At 42.2% G+C, this 18,896-nt stretch overlaps 1 protein-coding gene across 2 annotated transcripts in view; it reads left to right on the forward strand.

Annotated features, from left to right (window-relative positions):
* The window catches only part of DGKI (diacylglycerol kinase iota), a 395,126-nt gene that overhangs the window by 118,559 nt on the left and 257,671 nt on the right, over positions 1 to 18,896 (forward strand). The window lies entirely within an intron of this gene.

The following is an 18,896-nucleotide window of genomic DNA, read 5'->3' on the forward strand; positions in this document are numbered from 1 at the left end:
AGAGAGTGTGTGTAGTATTTCCTAGGGTGGCAACTCTGAGTGGACAGTAGTAACTTGACTGTGTAAACGCACCTCTGCCTTTTCTGTTTCTAACTTTACAAAGATTAAAAGTATTTTACATTGAAAGGAGAAAACATAGAATACAACAGAATGTGTATAAAATGATTGTAAATTTTAAAGAATAATAACACAACAAATAACTGAGAATTCACTACCCATTTTAATAACAAAGGTACTACCATTACCTCTATGTCCACCTAGGTATTTTCCTTAATCCATCCTCGAACCTCCTCTAATTGGGCTGAATATTTTTTACTTATTATTCCTTGCTTTTTATTTATTTATTTTACCAAATACTGATATCTTTAATGATGGCAACATAAAACTTTCATATAGTGATTCCATGTGCCAGACACTTACAGGTGCCTTATACTCATTTAACCCGAAAACAATCCTCAGAAGTAGGCAGACCCATTTTACAGATGAGGAATTGAGGTATACAGAGGTTAAAGAACTGTCTGATCTCACAGTTAGTGTAGTAACCAGAATCCCCACTCGGGCAGTCTGGTCACCTTGTGTGCTCTTAACCTCCATGCCCTCAAGAATACACAGCATAGTTCTATTTGTGTTTTTTAAGTGTTAGATGAGATACAACTGTAAGTATTCTGGAATTGGTGTTTTTCCATCATGATTGGGTTCCCATGTTCTTTCTGTTTCTTCAATCTGCAGAGCTGTAGCTTGCCCATTTTCATTGCTATGGAGTATTATTTCACGTTATGAAGGTATTGTGATGTCTTTACCATTCTGCTACTTTGGACACTTGGGCTGTTTCCATATTTTTTCTATAATAAGCCGTGCTGCTATGATGTTTTTGATACCATCTTGTGTGTATGTGCCAGAGATATCTAGGGTCTATACCTTGGAGCGTAATTGGTATATTGTGGATGTCCATCTTCAGTGTTCATAGATAACACCAGGTGTTTCCCAAAGTCTAGCAGCATGTAAGTTCTATATCTTTCCAATGGTTAATGTTTCCAAGAGTTAATATTGAAAATTAAACTTTGAAATTTGAGCGTGTTTTCTTCTTTTTCCCTTCCTTCCTTCCTTCCATTTGGGTTTCTCCTTCTGTAAAGTACCAGTTCAGATCTGTTCACTTCCCTTTTTTTGTTGTTGGAAGTGTCTTTTCTTTTTGTTATTGATTTCTACTAATGCTTTATCAATTAAATTTGTGGAGAATATCTTTATTTGGTGGCTTAACTCTCTTCATAGTGTGTTTGATAAGTAGAAGTACTTAATTGGATTTATCAATTTTTATGTCTATTTATTAAATGCTTCCCTCCACCTTGATAAAAAAGATACTTTCTTATATTATTTTCTAAAAGTTAACCCAGTTTTTTATATCACATTTTCATATTTAATCTACCTGAGATCAATTTTTATGTATCCTTTGAGGTAGAGTCCAATTTCATTTTTTTCTACAAGGATCATCAATTTTTTTGAGACCATTTATTGAAAATTCCTCACCATCCTACAGTGCCAGTTCTGTCATTAATCAGGTTTTCATATATTTTTTTTGGTTTGTTACTGAATTTCTCTCTCTCTTTTTTTTTTTTTTTTTTTTTTGTTTCATTGTTCAACTTTTCTCAGTACCACACTGTATTGATTGTTAACACTTTGTAACAAGTCTTGATATCTGTTAATGCTAATCCCATTTCCAGCTTTTTTCTTCAGGAGTCTGGGCTACTCTGGTTCCTTGCTCTTATGTATAAATTTTAGAATTACCTTGTCAAAAGCCTATGGGAATTTTGATTGGAAGTTTATGAATCCGTGATCTATTCAGGGGAGAACTGACATCTTTAAAATATGGAGTCTTTCACCACGTGAACAAAGCTCTCCTTCTGTCTGAGTGTTTTAGTGACTTTCTAATACGTCTTTAAATATTGCCTTGGCCCAGTTCTCTCTCTCCTCTTTCTGAAATCCAGTAGATTTCTAGTGATATATTAGATATATTTTCTCACTGTTTTCTACATTTCTTAACTTTCCTTTCATCTTTTCTATCTCTATTATGTATTCTAAATAATTTCTTTAGATCTTCATTGTAGTTTGCCAATTTTTCTTTTCTGTTGCTTCTATATACTTGTACCCATTTATTATTTGCTTTTAATTAGCTTTCCTTATTATTTTTAATTCATTTAAAATAGTTGTTTATAGTCTCTTGTTTTTAATCTTAATTTTAATCCCATTTTTAATTTCTTTAAAACATCAAACAGTGATTTTATATTCTAGTTATGACGATTTTTGTATTCTAGAGTCTGTTGTTTTTGCTTGCTTATTCTCATGGAGTCCTTTTTACTCTCGGGTTTGTGATCTTTGATAGAGATTTCATGTGTCTTTGTGCTTCTTTGGAATTCTTTGAGACCTAGGTTTAAAACTGGTTTCTCCAATTTTAAAGGACTTGTATTTGTTTCTTAGGCACTCAGGGAAATTTATTAATCCACAGCTACTTCATAATATATATTTGGGTTGAGGTCTTTGGGACAACCCAGCGAACAAACCTGTGTAAATCTAGCTTGTAATCAAGAATCAGGGAAGACCTTTTTTTCCTTTTATCACTTGGTGCCAGTATCCAAGACATATTTTTCTTGTAGATCTGTGAATGGAGTTGAGATTTAGTCCCTCTTTTTCCTGAGATCTGTTTAGACAATACACCAGAAATGCTTACACATAAATACTTCCTCCTTGCGACCTGTCTCACTCTCCCACAGGCAAAATTCTGGGACTCCCAGTAATCGTAGTGGCCTATTCAGGTGAGAGGCTCTAAAGTTCAAGCTTCATTAGTTTCATGATAAATCCACCCCTGCTTAACAGTGTGTATGTTTGTTATTTTATCATATCAAGTATACCGGGGCTTTACAAATAAATATCTTTATTTTTTAACATAGTTGATAGTCTCATATACTCTGTAAGATATTGTCTTCGCTCTTGAACAATTGAGGAGGAGAAATTGGAGCTGTTACATGGCTTGCCCAAAGTTATAATGTTAATAAGTGTTGAATCTATCTTGTTTGTTTGTTTTCTTTGGTCCAGTTCACTTTCCACTTTACGGTGCAAACCCTCTGTTTAATGAGAATAGATGCCCTAGATGTCTTTAAAAAACCTTTACTGCATTCTAGGAAAATAATAGGAAAAGGTGCCTTTAATATTCTTACTTTAAATCTTCACAAGCCCATGTGGTATAAATTGTTCTTCCTATTTTACAGATGAAGAAACTGAGTCAAAGAGATGTTAGGTCATAGGTAGGTGATGTACTTAGCAAGTAAGAGAGCTGGACTTGGACTCCAGTTTGCTTTGAATCCTTCACCTCCTCATGGTAGCGTCCCAAATCACCATCATTCCCATTCTGTACCATTACTCCTGTTCCCTTCAGGACAGCTGTTTCTCTCAGCAATAGCTCCTGTGTTTATTTACTCATTTATTAACTGTTTTCTTTACCAGGGTCATAAGCTCAACACGAGGAGGGACCATGAGTGTTCTGTTTACCTCTGCACAACCGGCAGTGTGTTGTACTGCAGTGTAGTCATAGTAGGCACCGAATGTAAATAGTGAATGCCTGAAAGTCTAATTCTGAAACTCATTTTATTTTTCCTAAAGATATCGCCTCCCCCTTTTTAAAAAGCCCTTACTGATCGGGTTTTTTCCTGTTATCTTAGAATTATGGCCAAGTCTCAAGGCTGAAGACCATAAACACACTAAGTATTGTGCATTCTGAGTTTAGAGAGCTGCCAGTGGTTAAGGTCAGACACCTGTTGGGGGGGGTCAGGATCAGGAAATTACTCCACCCAAGCCTTCTCCTCTCCAGTCCTGTAAATCAATATAAAGTAAAGGGAGGACGGAGGAGAACGTGCTGCCGTGCTTGGAGCACAGTGTTAGTGAAGCTGATTTGCTTCTCTCACTCTCTGGCTGCCACGAGGGAGAGGGAGGGGGAGGGGCTCAGAGAGAAGAATCATACAAGTTATGGTGTCTGCACGGGGGCTTGACAGACATTCCAGCCCCTGTTAGGTCAAGATTACATTTCTTTTCCAGTACAAATAACCATTTTTTTCAGCATCATTTGTTAAAAGGATTTTCTTTTCCCCATTGACTTGTTTCAGTGCTGCTTTTAAAGTCGTACATGCGTGAGCCTATTCCTGGAACCTCTGTTCTTTTCCATTGATCTAATTGTCAATTCTTTCTTTGATATCACATACTCTTGATTTGTCTTTATAGTAAGTCTTAAATTGGGAAGTGAAAATCCTTCAACTTTTTCTTGTTTTTCAAGATTTTTTGACTATTTTTTTTCATTTCTGTGTACATTTTAAAGTCAGCTGGGTTTTGATAGGGATTTTGTTGAATCTATGCATCATTTTGGGAAGATTTGACATCTCACCAGTATTGAGTCTAAATAAATATATCTCTTCTTATTTACAGCTTCTTTAATTTCTCTCAGTAAAGTTTTATAGTTTTCAGTGTAAGATCTTATACATATTTTATTAGATTTATACCTTAATAGTTTATGTTTTTGAAGGTCATTTTTTGTGGTATTTTAAAAGTTTTATTTTTCAATTTGTAGTTGCTTATATATAGAAATAAGTTGATTTTTGTATATGGCTTCTGTACACTATGACTGCAGGCTCACATATTAATTCTGGTAGAGTTTTGTAGTTTATGTGAGATTTTACACAGTCATGCCATCTGCCAGTAATAATAGTTTTCCTTTTTCCTTCCCAATCTGTAAGCCTTTTTCTTTTCTTTACTTATTTTTCTCCTTTACTACACTGGCTAGGACTTTCTAGTAAAATGATGAATAGACGTGATGAGAGTAGATATATTTTGTTTCAATCTTAGGGGAAAAATGTTATCTATGTTACCTGTAGATTTTTAAGACATACCTTTTTGATAAAAGGTTGATTTTTTGATTGGGGACTTTTTTTTCTCTTTCTAGCTGCTTGAAAGTTTTTATCCTAATATCTTTTTTTGCAGGTGGGCCTGCAGGACACATATAGAGCATGAGGATCTGGATGGTGAAGAGTTAGTCGCTAGGGAGGTAGGAAGATGGAAGGGACATGTACACCTGTCCAGATTGGATGGGATGGGCACAAACCCAAAAGGGCTAATATAAATAAACTGGGCTGCAGTGAAGAGACCTGATTTCTCTTCCTGGATCTACCACCAACTAGCTATTTGACCTTAAGTAAGGTAATTTGTTCTCTACCTAGAACTTGGAGATGCAGCTGAGAGCCAAGTTGATCTCAGAGAGAATTTGGTAGAGTTGCAAATGCAACTCAAAGATTTGAAAAATAAGAAATGTGAGAAGAGATTGATGAGCCTGGACTTCCTTTCTCTGCTAAAGAGAAGGCTGAGATGTAGGTTGGTTTGTTACTGATTCTGGTTTATTGCACTAAGACAACCAGTCACCTGCTCTCTAGTCTCCAGGTGCCTTGACATCTCTTTTCTCCAATACCACATGCTCCTGGCTTCTTTATCTTTATTGTAAGTCTTGCAATCAGGTAGTGGTTTATTCTCTAACCTTGCTTTTAAGTAATTCCTTTACTGAAGTCTCTTCATCAGAACCATCTGAGGCGAATTCTCTTTTTTGCCAGGACCCTTCTCTCACTGATGCAAGTTGAGAAGACACAGCTATGCACCCTTGAGCCTCTCTATAAACCTAGCCATTATGACCAGGGCTGACCTCGAAGTAGGCTGTAAGTTTCTGCCTCTAACCCACCCCCACCGCATCTACATTTACAATATTCTGCATTGTAGCTTAGGAACATTATTTTAACCACTTTGAATATCATTTGACTCCATTCCTTTGGGTCAGGCAGGTTTTTGCATTTCCTGAGTCGCCTTTGAGACTGTCCTTATGAAAGACATATCCTAAACTGTTTTCAGTTGACAAAACTGTGTTGGGTTATCTATTCAGTGATATTATGTGTTGAACAAAATTGTGGTGGGGGTGGCAAAGGTGCCAGGGTGATGGGAAATGGAAGGAGGTTGGGAACTGTGTTCTAGCATGGAAATGGGGAGGGAGGCTCTAAAGAGAAATGTTTCCTGTTGCTAGTTTTACTAGGAGAACCCTATGGAAATCTAAATTCTTTCTCCTAAATTCTGTGGATTCCCAGAGGGCTTATGTTCTTAAGGTTATTTCTGTTCCCAGGCTCATGCTTTTTCTAAATTTGTTCAATTTCGGATTATCTTTCTATCCCAGTAGGCAGTCTATTCTGTATTCATTGACCTAGATGTAAACTTCAGCCCCTTCTTCAGTTTCCACATTCATAAAGCCCCACTGCCTTTAGGGCAGGAGCAGGCTTCCCTGAAGATGTAAGTGCAGGTGGGAAATACAGAGGGGGCAGCAAAGGAGGCGTTCCTATCGCAGCAATGCAACAACTTCCAGTGGAAATTAGACTGTGTTCCTACAGTGTCCTTCCACCCCCCACCCCCCAACCCCCCACCAGAGCATTTCACAGATCACTTCCAGCCCTGCAGGCCCAGGCCTTGTTCCATCCGCTCCATCCTTCTCTCTGTCTCCTTTGATGCCCCTTCTTCTCTTCCCTCCCCCACCCCTTCAGAGGAAATGCAAAGTGATGGGGCCTTCGGAACCAGACATCTGGCTCCAGTCTTGGCATTATTACTAATTAGCTTATATAAGTTACTTAAACTTTCTAATGTCAGTTGGTCCATCAGGAAAATGGGCATAATAAAATTATCCATTTCATAAGTTTGTTATGAGTATCAGGGGTGTTGTCAGCAGCCTTAAGTGAGTAGGCTATGGGGTCCAGCCTTAAGTGAATAGGCCGTGGGGCCCAGGCCCAATTTCACAATACCTTACACCTGCTAAGAGGTAAATGTACGCAAGCACCAGTAGCGTAAACACTACGCATGCGCCAGTTATGAGCCTTATGGACAAAGAAAGTAAAGGTACCGCATGTGCTAGCAGCATTATGTAGGTAGTATGGACAAAGAAATGAACAATGCACATGTGCGGGCAGAATAGATAAAAGCAAGACAAGTGCGCCACGCAGGGGCGCGCCATCTTGTTGAAATAAAGGAAAGTACCGAGCGCTGCCGCCACAGCCCGCCACGCGCGCCACGCGCGCCACCCGCGTGTATTGCAGTAAAGTGCTGTTTCGCTCCATGTCGGCTCCTCGCGCAGTCTGTTTTGCGGTATGGCAACTCCTTGCACATTTTTCCGGTTGGGCAGCGCACCTCCTGAATCCCTCTTCAGCCCCCCTCGGCTGACATTTGGCGTAGTCGGCAAGATGAAGTGAGTGCCCCTTCTGCTCCCCCTTCCTCTGACGGGGAAGCTCAGGTAAAATACAGATGCAAATGGAGCGGTTACAGCGCAAGGAAGAGGAACTCAAGCAGAGACTTGGGGCAGCAGAAAGACACCTGCCTCCAGTGGAACCTCCAGTTCCACCGCTTCTTCGTGAGCGGTAAACCCGGCCCCTCCCGTTGCACTGCATCTAAGACCAGTCCTGCAGCGGCAGCGGGTGGATCTGGTGGAACTCATGGCCCTTGCTGATTTCCTCCCGAACTAGGAGGAAGGCCAAGGCGTCCGGGACGTGGGGAACCCTGACGACTGGATGCTGCATGTTGGACTGATAGCCACTGGTCCTCTACAAATAAACAGCGGGTACTGGCACTAGTAGATACAGGAGCCGAAATTAAATTATTGTGTGGAAATCCAGATCGCTTTTGGGGACTGTGGGTTGATACAGAAGTGTATGGAAGCATGTAAATGTGAGTTAAATGAATGACTCTGACTTTGGGTATTGGCCGTTTGCCCCCTGCTACATATAAAGTGCATATATCCCCAGTAGCTGAGTATACCCTGGGAAAAGACATTTTGCATGGATTGCAAATACAAACTACTCAAGGGAAATTTTGCCTGAGAGTTTGCATGGTGAAAACAGTTGTACAGGGACACCCTCATGATGCAATTTGATTCTGCCACAGGCCACATGAATGGTGAATGTCAGGCAATATCAGTTGCCCAGGGGCCACAAGGAAATAGGACAGACTATTATGAAGCTTAAAGAAGCCAGTATAATTCGGGCTACGCATAGCCCATATAACTTTCCAGTGTGGCCAATGTGGAAGCCAGACGGCTCCTAGAGGATAACAGTGCACTATGGAGAACTGAACAAAGTCACTGCCCCGCAACCCGTGCACGCAGCTGTGCCAAATATAACAGACTTGATGGACCGGCTGTCCCATGAACCGGGTACTTGTCACTGTGGTTGAGAATATTTGTTGTGTTACTGCAGAGATAACTGCACAGCCCCACTCTGTGCCAAGGCCTGGTGGCCCAGGACCTGGCCACATGGAGCAAACCGGATAACGTTCGTTTGTTCCATTATATAAATGGCAGTGCTAACATCTGATTCTCTTTCAGATTTGGAAACCTGTGCCACAGCTCTGCGAGAAGCCCTGGCGGGCTGGGGGTGGGCCATGAACGAGGACAAAGTGCAAGCACCTGGATATTCTGTCAGATTCTTGAGTGTTGTCTGGTTGGGTAAGACAAAAGTGCTGCCTGAGGCAGTGATAGACAAGATCCAGGCATGTTCCCGCCCTGAAACGGTTAAAACAGTTACAGACTTACTTGGGTCTTCCGGGATACTGGTGGGTGTTTATCCCTCATTTGGCCCAAATAGCTAAACCCCTTTATAAATTGATTAAAAAGAGAGATGTCCGGGATTGGACAGATGAGGCCGAATGTGCAGTGCATTTGTAGAAACTAAGAGGGCAGTGGCCCAAGCACAAGCGCTGTGCACTATAGATCCAGACCTCCCTTTCTCGTTAACAGTCCGTGTGGACAAGATGGATATGATTGGGGCTTCTGGCAAAAAAACATGGGCAACGGAAGGTGCCCATAGGGTTTTGGTCTCAGCGGTAAAAAGGGGATGAATATTATTGAGACATAATTGTTAGCAACTGATGCATCCTTGATAGCCACTGAACACCTGATGGGGACGCAAGCGGTCCAGGTACAGACCACATACCCCATTGCAGGATAAATACATACATGGGCAAAGCAACCCCAATTGGGGACTGCACAGACCCCCAACTCTGACGAAGTGGGGTGCTTATCTGAAACAGAGCCCAATACACCGCTAGCCCCTTGGCTGCAGAGTTGCAGCAGGTGTTAGGGCCTATGGAGTTTGTTGTATCTGCCATACAGACACTCCCACATCAGGGGGTGGACTCCGCGCCTAGTCCCCCTGGGGAACGGCTTGATATTGTTGCGTCTGCCATACAGATGCTCCCACATCAGGGGGTGGACTTCAAGCCTAGTCCCCATCGTGAAGGGAAAGGGCCACCTCCTGGGGAGAACTGCTTAGTATACAGATGATTCTTGCAAGGGCAGTCCGCCCACTCGGGTTGCAGTAGCACTGCACCCTGCCACTGAAGCCTTCTGGTATGAGCCCACTAGAGAAGTTATTGCGGGGGAAGCTGCCCCACAGCAGTACTTGGAAGTCGGGGGAACCTGCCCCACATCAGTACTTGGAAGTCAGGGGAACCTACTCTATGGTAATACTTGTTCATATAAAATTGACAAGTCTAAGTCCCTTTTGTATTGACCAGCAGTTTGAATGTGAGGCCCCAAAACACCCAGTGGGGTGGCTCCCCAAAGGGCTATGTGCCCACATCACTTGCAATGTAAATGCCTCTACTTGGTGAAATAGATGGCATTTGATTGGCACAAAACCTACCAACTTCCTGCTGCCAGGATACCTGTGGGTATGTGGCACCCACGGATGCTCATATCTCCTGGCTAAATGGACAGGGCACTGTACTTGGGGTAAAGCTTAACGGAGCACTCCTCAAACTGGGATCTGCTTCACACAGTGTTCTGCTTTATGGGCCAGGGTCCCCACGACCTAGGGGGTGGAGTGTGGGCAGCCTTAAGTGAGTAGGCCCCAGGGCCCAGGCCAAATTTCACAATACCTTACACCTGGTAAGAGGTAAATGTACGCATGCGCCAGTAGCGTAAACACTACGCATGCACCAGTTATGTAAGCCTTATGAACAAAGGAAGTAAAGGTACGCATGCGCTGGCAGCATTCTGTAAGTAGTATGGACAAAGAAATGAACGATGCGCATGTGCGGGCAGAATAGCTAAAAGTAAGTGCGCCACGCGGGGGCGCGCCATCTTGTTGAACTAAGAAAGTGCTGAGCGCCGCCGCCACCGCCCGCCACGCGCGCCACCCGCTTGTATTGTAGTAAAGTGCTGTTTCGCTCCTTGTCCGCTCCTCGCACAGTCTGTTTTGAGGTATGGCAGCTCCTCACACATTTTTCTGGTTGGGCAGCGCATCTCCTCAAATACTCTTAAGCCCCCCTCGGCCGACAGGTGTATAGTGGATGCCATGGGTTGCTGCCCATGTGCCTTCTCAGGACCACAGTGCTTATTTTTCCATCTTCGAGGATTATTGGCGGCTGATGGTCCACAGCTGAGCCCGCCCAGGCACTGCCTCTGGCTTAAGGGAATCTCTTGCCATGCTGTGCTCTCTCAGGGGGTGCCGTGCCCAGCAACTGGTTGATGGAGAGGTTCCAAGCCTTGTCTCCCCCTGGCTGGGACAGCTCTGAGGGCCCTTCCCTCTGCAGGACCTCACGTAAGATCACCGGAGGCTTCTGTTACAGCCGCATCACAGGTCTGCTTCTTACTTTGCCCATCCTTCTTCTGGCGCTCCCCCACATGGTCTCCAGGAAACGTGAAAACATCTGTTTCCAGCCGAAGACAAAGTGGTCAAAAAATGTTGGATGCACTCTAGGTGTCCGATAGGTTATGTTATTATAGTTGTTAGGAGAGGAAGATTGTGTATTTTGTGAAGTTCTCCAGAATGTTCCAGACACACATAAAGCTTCGCAACAGATTCTAATTAACAGTTTGAACCACGAGTAGTGAGAAGAAAACTATCCCAATGTTCAGCAGTGGCAAGGGGATTATTGTTTGATTTTTTTAAACGTTATTTTACAAGAGCATATTCTTACTAGCCTGCTCCAATTGAGGCAGAACCTTGTTTCTTAGTAATTGACTCTTGCCTGATGCTCCTGGGTACTGTAATTTTGTTGTCTCTGTATATTTGATTAATTATCCACAATTGATAGAGGTGCTGACAATTTATATCCCGTAAAGTTAGAGGTTAACCTGTGAAAATCTGATGTGTCGTGATTTTATAGACCAAAAGAAGAGTTAATGCCACAGAGGCTGAGGTCTTATTAACCTGTGGAAAGTTAACTACTCTTACATCACATTTAGCAGTCTTTTTAGTCATTTCCTTCCTGAGTATTATAAATAATCAATCTGTAATACACAATTTCTTCTTTTTTTTTAATGGAGTTACTGGGGATTGAACCCATGGCCTCGTGCATGCTAATCATGTGCTCTGCCACTGAGCTATTACCCTCCCCTGCACAATATCTTGATTTTGCATTTGTCTCCCCTGTTTGATACCTCATTAATGAGTTAAAAAAACAAAAAACCGTTGTCAGATGCTCACTATCTACTTGTGTGAGAATGTTGTTTTTAACAGTGGTCTTTCATAGGGCTGTGTTTCTGTTTTAGTATCCCCAGCTTCTGAAGGGTAGAATTATGATAGGAAGGTACCCAAAGTTTCATGGGGGCAGTTGGAAAAGTGAAGTCGACATTCTGAAGTCAGCCAAACCCTGTCATACTACATCCCGATTTGGGGTCTAACTTTGAAGTGTGTATATTTAGTATTGAAGTATGTGTATTTGCTGGGTTTGCCATCACAAAGTACCCCGCGCTGAGTGTCTTAAGCAGTAGAAATTCATTATCTCATGGTTCTGGATGCTGAAAGTTTGAGATGAGGTGCCTGCCGGTTGGTTGCTGTTAAGGGCTGTAGGGAGAATCTGCTCCCGGCCCCGCCTCTGGCTGCTGTGGTTTGCTCGCAGTCCTTGGCTTTTCCTGGCTTGTAGACACATCACCCTGATCTCTGCCTTTATTTTCACATGGCATTCTCCTCTGTATGTGTCTGTCCATATCTTCCCTTTTCATAGGGACATCAGCCATATTGAATTAGGGGTCCACCCTAATGACCTCATTTTAACTTGATTATCTCTGTAAAGACCTTATCTCCAAATAAAGTCACATTCTGACGTACTGGGGATTAGGGCTTCAGCAGATGAGTTTTGGTGGGGGGAGCTTAATTCAACCCCAAACAGTATGATTACTTTTTCTCCATTCCTCAGGATTACTTTTTCCCTCAACGGATACCTTAAGGAGAAGAATGTCATTAACTCTTGAGAGAATCCCAGCTAAGAAATCTCACTTAATTTCAAAATGAGGTTTATTGCCACACGCCACATCAACCCTATGCCAGCATTGCTTTAGGAATGTGCTGATGATAAATTAGGCTTGGGAAACACATCCCGTCTAACAGATGAGTTCACAAGTTCTCAGGGGCGTTCGTTCAGCAGCCCGTCTGCTTTGCAGATTAAACAAGCAAACAAAATACCTTTTTGGTATTGAGTTCATTTACATGAATATCGTTAAATAATTCCAATGTCATTTGGATTGCATTTTTAAAAAGATATCTTGGTAAACTTGTCTGAGGGGACAGTGTGGTGCTTTTTAATTTTGCATTAGGCGGTTAGGGAAGTTGCGGAAAAAGAATGATTTCTTTGGCAACCACAGAATTATTTACCATGACTAGAAGAAGGGTCTTCTGTTTGAATAACCCCTTTGAACTGCCCATCGTATAGTGGAAGCTTGTTAAATGTTTACTGAATGAACAGAAGTGTCCGGGGAACTTAGAAAATGTGAGCGCAATCGAATGAGAAGCACGTGTTTATTCAGAGATTTACCATATACCTCACTTTGGCTGGATGCTGTGGGGGTGGCCAGTATGTGTATACAAGAGTAATTATAGTAGTGACTGTTCATTGTGCTGGTCGTGTGCCAAGCATCCTGCACACGTTAAAAAAATTATCATAGCTACTCTGAGTTGGATAGTGTTGTTCTTATTTTAAATATAAGGAAACTGAAGCTAGGAGAGGCCAAGCAACTTGACTGCATAGCTAGTGATGGGTAAGGTAAGGTGTGTTCTTAACCTGTGTGAGTGAATGCCTCCCAAATTGGCCTCTTTCTAGAAGCTTATGTTCTTGTAGAGATCAGACATTTATAATGAAAGCAATGACAAAATTAGCATGGTAGTATGGTACTGTATGTCTCTGTTGCTATTAAGTGTATCTGTCACCACTTCATACAGGTGCGGGGTTGTGTTACGGTTAAGTATGAACAGTCTGGAGTTAGGTGCCTGGATTCAAACCTCACTTGGACTTTTCCCATCTGTGTGATCTTGGACATGTAGCTTAACTGTTCTGTGCTCTACTTTTTTTAAATTATAAATGAGGGGATAACAAAAGTACCTACCTCGTTGTGAGGGGTACATAACATACGTAAAATGAAACAGTGCCTGGTGAAATGTACTTCCTGCCAGATGCTTCACAAAAGCCACAACTGATGGCGGTTTTACTCATTCTTGTATCCCATACATCTGGAACCATGCTTGATATGAAATAGACATTCAGTAAATACATTGTTGAATGAATAAATATGTTTCAATATGTAAATGCCAGGCCTTAGTCACATTAGCAGACGCAGTGAAGTCGTCACATGGCTGCACTTCTATGTAGAACAGTGATTCTCAGCCCACAAGTCACGTTCGAAATACCTGGAAGGCCTTTAAATACACTGATTTTCAAGCCCCACCACAGGCAAAGATTGGGCACCACTGTTGTAGAACCAAAGTAATGGCTACAAATGTACAGTAGTGCAGGTGCAATATGTTGAAGAATTAAAGCCAACAGTGATTTTCTGAATGACTTATAACCCTTAGGAAACTAAACACAACCTTTGTTTCAATAATAATTACATTCTTGAAAATTTCAGTATACATTAAGATGGTCATGTGTAAAATGAATTAAGATTTAGGCTCAAATAATTACACAAGGTTTGTTTGCCTACATAAATCTGGTGAGATGTTTGGAATTCGTGCAGGGCTTGAGACAAGTTTTTACTGGGTGTACTACCCTTTGCAGGCAGCTTGTCTGGATCAGCCAAGAAGCACTAAAGGCTGCTTTGAATATAGGCAGAGTTAGTGTCCATTTATCAGGGAGAAAAACACCAAGGTGCACCGTAATTAAGGTCTTGCTGGCGGCACTTGGGGAGTTCAGCCAAGGTACAGAGTCACCTTTTAGGCAGCTGATTCTGTTTTCCAGAACAAGATGAGTCCAGCAGTCTCTCATATGTTGCCGGTCATAGGAGACCTCCTGGCTAAGGGGACCTCCTGAATCTCTGGAGTGTCCCTTCCCAGCAGGTAGACGCCTTGTTCTATTCTCACAGGTAGGTAGCATCATTCGGACAGGGAGTTGGCAAGATGGGGATGGGTTGATTCCAGGAGCCACACAAACCTGGAGTAAGAGTAGAGCCAGACTGAATTGAGAGAAATTTGCAAGACGGATGATGAGAGTATCCTGGCTAAATAACCACTTACTTTTATGTCTTTGCATAAATTAAAAAAAAATTCTCTTTATGAAGAATACGTACTGCACGTTTCTTTCAATAAATACATTACAAAGATATTAACACTATCATATGCCCTTTACAAATGTTGTAGCAATGGGATTCCATTTTCATGTTAGTCACAAAGCTGTTTTGATGTCTTTTAGGCTTCTTAACGCTGGATTCTGCCTCTGTTTGCCTTTATCTGTTAAAGAGCTGCTTTGAGGGATTTCTGGCCCTCTCAGGAAAGAATATCACTGAAATGCAAGGCCTGGGGTATAATTCAAATCATCCTAATCAGATTTCTCAACCCTTGATCTAATCAGCAAGCTGCTTTGCTTAGCTTCTTGGTCCAGTTCATTCATTAATTCAGAAAGCATTTACTGAGTATGTGCTTGTGTCCAGCCCTGGGCTAGAATGTAATAAGATTAGTAGATGAATTGAGCCCTGTCCTTTAGGAGTTTATAGTCTTATTGAATGAAGTGAAGCAAATAATAGAAGGCTATTTGAAATGTATGATGGCTTGTGTACTTTAAATATGTTAAAGTTCTTTCATGGCAGGTAATTAACATTAATTGTGACTTTATGTGCCTGAAACTGCATTATGAAACGCTTTCTTTTCATATCTATTTCACAGTTAATATTACACTTCTCTTTTTCAATGCTTTTTTTTTTTTTTTTGCCATTATAGTCATCCCTGACAAAATGTTGTTGTAAAATTAATAGAATCATTGGCATTTCACAGCTTTACTGACTGTGGGCTCAGGAGAATCCTGAGCAGGAGGAAAGAATGAGAAATGGAAACCCCATTGATTTTTGATTGGAGCAAATTGCAACATAAAGCCCCCCAACACACATCAGATTCTACCAGACTCTCAAATGTCATCTTTTACAACCAGGATGACTCCAAATAGAAAAATAACTTACACTGATTTTATTTGAGGTCTGAGAAATAGTGAAATTGCATTCTTATTTTGGAACAAAATGTGGATACATATATGAACTGTTGGGAAAGAGAGTTTTCTCCCATGGTTATTTAGAAGAATGGAGAGCTATAATCAGAAGTTACCTCCCACCACCCCACCACCCCCCGTAGTACCTCTATACATTTTTCCTATTCTCTTCCTTATCTAATGTCCTTTTGTGAGGCCCTTTCACAGTCATACACTGGCAGCCACTTTGATGTTTCTTACTTATTTTCCCCCAAATTAATGTTTGTTTGTGTAGTAGATATGCAATTTTCTTCTATTAATGTTACAGAAAACCAGCCTAAATTTGCATCCCCAATGAGGAATAAATAATCAACGAAAGCCCTTACTTAATCCTTTTTTATTCACAGGCTGGGAAGGAGTGTGATTTGACTGTAGTTTCATTGCAGGGCTAAGCTGGGATTAAATGTTTGTATGTCTCCTGTTTTACAGCCACAGTGCACTTCCAGAGACAGACATCCCTTGAGGCCTAAGTTGATTATTTGAGCAATTTCCCCCCTCTCCTGGCAGTCCTCTTTAGGAAGAGTAATTGGGTTTCGGTGGTCAGTCTCCAACTTCTGATGAGTTAAATGCATTTGTCCTGTGGTTTCTACTGTTGAAAATAGAATTTTATTTCCTATCTTCTGCTTTCTTTTTTTTTCTGATCACAACTCTCTGTGGCTGTTCATGAAAAAAAAATGAAGGATTTATATTTTTCTCATTTACCTAAGATTTAGGAATTCTTCAGGTGTTCTAAGGCTTTGTGCATAGGTACCATTTAGTGGGGTTTTTTGCTGGAACACTTAAATTTAGGTTGTGGGACTGCTAAGGAATCAAAGGTGGAACCTGTAGATTCTGGCCCTACAGAGATCTGACTTCCTTGTGGTAAAAACTATGACTCAGAATCACCATTTCAGGGTCCTTCAAAGCCAGAGAAAAGTCCTAATGCAAAACACTAAAGAAGTTCTTTGAATTCAGGTGGAAGAAAAATGCCTGGGGGGGTGAAGGCTCACCATATAAGAATCTTCCAGGATTCTTTTCTTGTGGCTCAACGAAATGGAATATACTTTGGAGGAAGGGGCCAAAATTGATGTTTTCATTGTTTGCAGTGATGACAGTGAGGAAGAAAAGAATACTGTGTCATCAGACTGTCATCATTAAAGGCCTGCATACTTGTAATGACTCTTTGGGGGGTTTTATAAAGCAAGTACATTGCCTGCTGCCCAGTAGGAACTCCTGAAAGTAGGCTGCCAGCAAGCTTGATATGATCACGTCCAACTACCAAAGATCTGTCCACTGTGTCTGGGACTTCCTGTGTAGGAATATGAGAGAGAGAGAGAGACAGAGAGAGAGAGACAGAGACAGAGACAGAGAGAGACAGAGAGAGAGAAAGGCAAAAAAGAAGAAGATTAAGAACAGGGCTGGCCGCTTGCTGAGCTCTCAGACATATTTGGTCCTTGATTATTGGCTGCACAATCCTAGATTCTTTCTGGATTCTACCCAGTCTTTTCTTGGGTTTTGGGACTGCTGTTCATCGTACTCCACTTCACAAATTCCATGTCTGTTGCAGAGATCAGTGAACAGTACAAGGAGATCATCTGCCTTCTAAAATCCAACAAAGCTTTTGGATTCTGCTTGGTTATGAGGGGATTCATCATATATTTGACCATCACTGTCTTCCTCTTCCCGTCTTATTGTCTGTATGTAGCCTTGTTCCTCCATATGAGGATCTGGGCCTCTCCTGGGGACTGGGTGCGTCTGCCGGTCCAGAGCCAGAGATGGCAGATTCTTACTGCAATGTCACCTCCTGTGAGACAGGCTGCAGAGAGCTAATGGGGGTAAAGTGCGTCACCGAAGTGGCTGATGCTTCCGCTCGGGCTCCCCTGTGATGGGCCTGGTGGAGTTAGTGCCCCCCGACCTGCCCGAACATACTTGCTGTGTCAACCTCAATAAAGAGGTAAACAGAGGCAAGCTTAAATGATTAGAAATTGAGTTTGTTTGGGAATGGCAGAGGAATTGCAATGTGGGATGCACAAACGTTGGAAGCTACAGGGCGAGTCTGTTGCTGGCTTGGAGCATGCTGTTCTTATGGGCAAGGGGAGCAAAGAGGGGAGAGTCCAGCCAGAACCCAAGCCGCAAGTTCATTGGCTTGAGGATGGACAGAGATTCTTGGTGGATGTTCATTGGCTAAGTGATACATTTCCGTCTCCTGTAAATCAATCATTTACTGGAAATTAGTCTTTTAGTTCTTAAGTTTTGTTTTCTGAAGGGCACATGCATGAGATTCCCCATTTCATATTCTCTGGTTCCATTTAAGATTAAAACCCTCTTACCTGCTCATAGAGCAGTGTGCAAACTCTAGTGACAGAAGGAAGCACCCGGGGACCGTGGGTAAGCGCAGATTCCTGGACCTCACCCTCAGACCCACTCAGGACTCAGAGCTGCAGCATCACAAGACCACCCCCACCCCAGCCCCGATTCTAGCTCAGGTGATTCCCAGAGCACATGTGGACACCTTTGGGAGGAGAGCTTCTCTCCCTTCCAGGGAGCCACTTCGTTAATCCACAAGTCAGCAGTCATGTTTAAACTCGAGACCGTCGTCTGACATTTCTGATGGAGCTGTTCAGAAATTGACCTTCTATTATTCATGATGATACCACAAGCTCTCCGTGGGCGATCCCAGTTTTCTTCCTTTATCTTGCTGTCCTTATTCTCTCCACTCCACTCTTACCTCTCCTCCTTTCCCTTTGCTCAGCAGTGGTCACTTTTGCTTGCTGAAGCAACTCCTTATCTTTGCAGACCAAGATCAGGCATGACTTTCTCCACCTCTCCTGATTCATTCCCTCCTTTCTGACCTGAATTCTATTATGTTCCACTCAACAAACCTAAAATCCAACTAACGTGTTTGGGATTTTTCTTACCGTGAACCTTGGTAAGGTGTTGATCTTTCAGTATGTGCAATTTCTTGGCAGATACAAATCATTTTTTTCTCACTTAGAATCTCAAGCCATCTGTAGAAGTTCTCTGCAAGGGTCAGGGAGGATGTTCTTGAGAGACGCAAGAGTGAACTCGGGGCAGTAACCAGCTTGGCGAGCTCTTTGTTGGGAAAAGGAAGAATTCAGTGGAAGATCTCATGAGCCTACTTTTTTTGCTTTTAATTTCTGGCAGCTTTAAAATTGTCCAAGAATTGTTATCAGCCCAGTGTTGGGTCTGTTTGTGTAAACACAGAGACCTGCATTCTGCCCTCTACCCTGAATAGGGGCTGGCATTTTAGTTTCTAGTCCTGAAGCGATACTGCCCCAAGGTGGCCCTCTCAGTCTCCCTGCCCTTTGAGACCTGCCACCCTCTGTCTTCACCAAGCA

Source organism: Camelus dromedarius, chromosome 7 (genome assembly GCF_036321535.1).
Source record: "Camelus dromedarius isolate mCamDro1 chromosome 7, mCamDro1.pat, whole genome shotgun sequence".
Taxonomy (NCBI): Eukaryota; Metazoa; Chordata; class Mammalia; order Artiodactyla; family Camelidae; genus Camelus; species Camelus dromedarius.